The 5,494-nt window shown below is 37.1% G+C and overlaps 1 pseudogene; it reads right to left on the bottom strand.

Moving 5' to 3' along the window:
* Positions 1–3,564: 3,564 nt before the first annotated feature.
* LOC121436867 lies at positions 3,565–4,866 on the bottom strand (annotated as a pseudogene).
* Positions 4,867–5,494: the final 628 nt, after the last annotated feature.

Here is a 5,494-nt window from a genome sequence, read left to right as displayed (position 1 = left end):
TCAGCCCTTCCCCCATCTTAATACCCCATTCCCTCAAGTTCTCCCCCTCCCCTTCTCTCTGCCTCCTCCTCTTTCATCCTCCATTCTCCCTCAACCCTATGTTCCCAATTTTGTCAGAAGACCTTCTCAATTTCACTTTCCCAAGGAGACCTATGTATGTTTCTCATAGGGTTCACCTTGTTACTTAACTTCCTAGGGTCATGGACTGTAGGTTCATTATCTTTGCTTTATAGCTAGTATCCACTTTTGAGTGAGTACATACTATTTTCATCTTTCTGAGTCTGGGTTACCAGACTCAGGATCGTTTTTTCTACTTCCATCCATTTGCATGTAAATTTCAAGATACCATTGTTTACCACTGAGTAGTACTCCTTAGTGTAAAGGTATCACATTTTCTTTGATCGAGAGACATCTATGTTGTTTCCAGGTCTGCCAATACAAATAATGCTGCTATGAACATAGTCGAACAAGTATCCTTGAAGTATGTACAAAAGTGGTATTGCTAGGTCCTGAGATAGGCTGATTTCCAATTATCTTAGAATCTGCCATACTGATTTCCAAAGTTGTGGTACAAGTTTGCAATCCAACCAGCAATAGAGGAGTGTACCCCTTACACCACATCCTCTTTAGCATAAGTAATCACTGGTGTTTTCAATCTCAGCCATTCTGACATGTGTAAGACAGTATCTCAGAGTCATTTTGATTTGCATTTCCCTGATGGCTAAGAAGAATGTTGAACCTTTCCTTAAGTGTCTTTTGGCTATTTCAGATTCTTCTGTTGAGAATTCTCTATTTAGATCTGTACCACATTTTTAATTGGATTATTTGGAATTTTGATGTTTAATTTTTTGAGTTCTTTGTATATTTTGGGGATCAGTCCTCTATCTGATGTGGGGTTGGTGACGATCTTTTCCAATTCTGTAGGCTGCCTTTTTGTCTTATTGACCATGTCCTTTGCTTTACAGAAGTTCCATAGTTTCATAAGGACCAATTTATTTATTGTTGCTCTCAGTGTCTGTGCTACTGGGGTTATATTTAGGAAGTGGTCTTCTATGTCCATGCATTGAATGTTACTTCCCACTTTCTCTCCTACTAAGTTCAGTGTGGTCTGATTTATATTGAGAGATCTTTAATCCATTTGGACTTGAATTTTGTGCCTGGGGACAGATATGAATCTATATTCATTCTTCTACATGTTGACATCCAGTTATGCCAGCACCATTTGTTGAAGATACTTTCTTTTTCATTGTATAATTTTAGCTTCTTTGTCAAAAATCAGGTGTTCATAGGTGTGTGGAGTATTATCTGTGTCTTTGATTCAACTCCATTGGTAAACCTGTCTGTTTTTATGCCAATACCAAGCTGTTTACATTACTGTAGCTCTGTAATAGATCTTGATGTCAAGAATGATGATGCATATGGAAGTTCCTTTATTGTCCAGGATGTTTTCTATGCTGGGATTTCTGTTTTTCCATATGCAGTTGATTATTATTCTTTAAGGTCTGTGAAGAATTGTGTTGTATTTTTATGGGGATTGAATTGAATCTATAGATTGCTTTTGGTAGGATTGCCAATTTTATTATGTTGGTCCTACCTATCCAAGATCATGGGAGACTTTTTCATCTTCTGGCATCTTCTTCAATTTCTTTCTTCAAAGACTTCAAGTTCTTGTCAAACAGATCTTTAACTTCTTTGGTTAGTTTTACCCCAAGATATGAGGACTACCGAGAACTCAAGAACAACGGCAATGGGTTTTTGATCCTATTGCACGTACTGGCTTTGTGGGAGCCTAGGCAGTTTAGATGCTCACCTAACTAGACCTGGATGGAGGTTGGTGGTCCTTGGACTTCCCACAGGGCAGGGAACCCTGATTGCTCTTTGGGCTGATGAGGGAGGGGGACTTGATTGGGGGGGGAATGGAAGGCGGTGGCGGGGAAGAGACAGAAATCTTTAATAAATAAATAAATTAAAAAAAGATATGTTATATTACTTGTGGCTATTGTAAAGGGTGATGTTTATCAACCAATGAACACTAGAGTATCGTAAGCAACAAAGGATATTTTCTGAGTCACTCTGAAATAGGTTTCTAAACCGCTCTGTATTCCTTGACAAATTATTGACATTAAAACATCCATTAAAAATAAAACACAAAATTAGATTGTTTGAGGGCATGTCTTGATTTTCAATAGCAAGAAAACTTATATGGTAAAAGCATATGTAATAAAAACAATTTCATCAGAAGATGAAGCTGTCAAATAGATCTCACGAGTGCATTCAGATGAGTTAAAGTCATTTTTACTGACAATGAAATGAATAAAATGCTACTTTGGGTGGGAGAATTGGTTCCACTTAAAATCTTATAAAAAATCTCAAAGAATCTAAAATAAGATTTCATATCTTTATTTAATTAAACATTTGCCTTACACCAACTTCATTCATGCTACCATTCATTTGGGGCTCACTTTTAATTAATAAATTTATATTTAAATTGTTATTTTAAGTCTTTCTTGTTCCACTTTAGCACATGCTTCTAAGCCTCTGTTCAGTTCAAGATTGCCCTAACATTTTGATAAAAAAAAAAGAGCTCAAATCAGGTTTACCATGATCATATAACTACTTTGTCCATTCTTTAATTTTTCACAACCACCAGGAGATCCATGTCCTAATATCTGTATCCTTACTTAAAATCATGGAAACTGAGGTTCAGGTATTTTGAGATTTTGGTAAAATCTCATACTTAAGTTATTTTCTCTGCCCCCTACAGTCATTCCTCCAATTCCATCTCCCTTTATTGTGACTTTTGCCAAACTGAGAAACATCTCTGAGCCAGGGATCCTAATGTTGCCTCACTTGGCTGGGACTGAAGTACCCTATCTGTGTCCACCTTCCCTTCCTCCATTGTGGTATATTAAGGATACTTTTAGACATACTGTCTACCAGTAACAGCCCTGCCTCTTAGCCAACTTCCACGCCTGTTGAAATCCTTGACATTCTTGACCAAAACAAAAATAATCCTATTTCTGCCTCTACCATGTTTACTGGAGCTAGACCCCATGTCCTACTCACAAGAACTCCAGAACAGTACCTCCTATCATGCTAACCTATCATTCCACTGAACTTCTAATTCATCACACCAAACTAGGACAGCTTTCATCTGAACCCAGAGTCCCAACCAGAACTTTAGATCTAGGATTAGTAGGGGTGTGCACCCTAAAACTCAGAAAGGTCCTGAGACTGAAAAATAAGTATAGTTCTTTCAGTCTACAACTTGTCAGATTGGGGTAACAGCAATCAAAGAACTGAACACCTACCCTTCAATGTGGAGACCTAATATCTACACCAACAAAACCACAGATGTTGTAGCTCAAGATTCTTAGATTCCAGTGCAAAGGCACAAACATGAACAAACAAGAAAATATGCCTTCTTCAAACACCATCAACCCTACTGTAAAATTCCAAGATAATAAAACAATTTAATTAAAGCATAATACAAGGAGTTAGCAATTAGGAATATGTTCACCAACATTAAATAGGTTATAAATATATTCATCAATGAAGATCATTTCAAACACAATCAGCTTCACTCTTAATGACCATTAACCCCCTCAATTTGACATTTTGGTCCTTGTTTCCAAAATTAATTTTTTTCCCATATTTTACGAGACTGAGATTTGTTGCCTTCTTTCTTGCCTTGCCAGAGCACTTTCCTCTTTTTCTCTTACTCAGCAAATTTCACTGGATTCACAATGGCTGGGTTATAGAAGTTATGGGCAAAACTATGCCAGTCTCTGCCAAGGCTTTAGCATGCAGGGCTGCCACAGCTTTCGGAGGAATCACTTGTGTTTCTGACAGCAGTAGTGGAGCAATTTCTTGTTTTTGCTTTCAACCATTTCCTTTTCTCATTGTTATTGTAACTTTTTGCCCTTTCTAATCTCCTAGCTAAAGATTCTTGATATTTTACAGTTTCCTGAGCATCCATTTCTGGGTTTCTGCTTCGGAAGGTACAAGGATTATGTGTCCAGTTTAGGCTTCTGCTAATTCTTCCTAGTTTTTCAATTCTCTTCTTTCTATCTCGACTTTGACTACTTGATCTGCTCCTGCTTCTAGCCCTATGCCTGTGTCTGGATATCAGTCTGGATCATGTTCTAATCTTTCATTTTTTTTTTTTTTTTTTTTTTGGTTTTTCGAGACAGGGTTTCTCTGTTGTTTTGGAGCCTATCCTGGAACTAGCTCTTGTAGACCAGGCTGGTCTCGAACTCACAGAGATCCGCCTGCCTCTGCCTCCCGAGTGCTGGGATTAAAGGCGTGCGCCACCCTCGCCCGGCTTGCGCCACCCTCGCCCGGCTCTAATCTTTCATTTTATAACCCAGCTTCTAGATCTTGACTTCTTGTCTCTGCTCCAGAATTGAGTCATTTTTTGATCTCCACTCCGAGACAGAGACTTCTTCCTCTCCCTGCTTCTACTTTGATGGTGCCTTTCACGAGATCTATCTAGTGATTTTTGCCTCCTGATGACTTCCTTTCTTTGCTTTTGTGTCCTTCCTCACTATTTTCAGAAGAATTTAATTGCTCTCTTCCTTTGCCAGCAGAATGTTCTTCGTCATTGTGTGCCTCAGACTAATGTCTTTTAGAGGACATATCTTTGGATTCATGTCTTCTTGCCTTTCCTTTTGCTCTGGCTCCTGTGTTTTTTTCTTTGTTATCTGATTTTCATTTTCTGTCTTTTGACCTTGACCATGACCTTGAATACTGATGTTTTGAGGTTATTTGAGAAATAGATATATCTGACTGCTCTTTTTTCCTTTCTCTATCTGGATATGTCTTTTCTGGGGCTAGTCTGTTTTCTCCTGTATCAGTAGTCTCCATTATTTTTGAGTCTCATTCAGTATGGTACTGTGATACTGGTGTTGGTGTTGCAATCAGATTAAACTCATTTCCATTAAACTTGACAGGACTAGGAAGGACAATTATTTTTAGTTCATAAATTCTATTTTTCAAATATATTAATGTTTCTGGTGGGATAAAATCTCATACATAGATTTTCTTATGTCTGCTATCTTGTGTACTTTTGTACTAAACCTTGTATAATCACTTTTATCTCTGGAAAAATAAAAGGCATGTGTTATGTAGATGTTTCTTAGAAGGTCTGGAAATTTGGTACACTATCTGTTCACACAACCTGAGCAGTGATAATACAAATGATTTTCTCAAGAAAAAAACCCCACAATCAGCTAAATGAAATGAGGAAAATAATACAAGATATTAAAGTCGAATTGTACAAAGAAATAAAATCACTAAACAAAAATTCAAACTGAAATAAATATCAAAATGAAAAATTCACAAACAAAAAAATAGGCATGGAAGACAGAATTTAGATCTTGATAATAAGATAGAAGAAATGGATATCTAAGTCTAAGAAAATATAGAGGCTTTCTAAAATATATAATATCCAAAATGAGTTTAAATGGACTTACCATATGATAAGGGAGGCAAT

Source organism: Microtus oregoni, unplaced genomic scaffold (genome assembly GCF_018167655.1).
Source record: "Microtus oregoni isolate MIOR12 unplaced genomic scaffold, Mior012 000050F_004, whole genome shotgun sequence".
In the NCBI taxonomy this organism is placed as follows: domain Eukaryota; kingdom Metazoa; phylum Chordata; class Mammalia; order Rodentia; family Cricetidae; genus Microtus; species Microtus oregoni.
The sequence above is the reverse complement of the archived record's forward strand: the minus strand, read 5'-3'. Positions and strand labels throughout refer to the sequence as shown.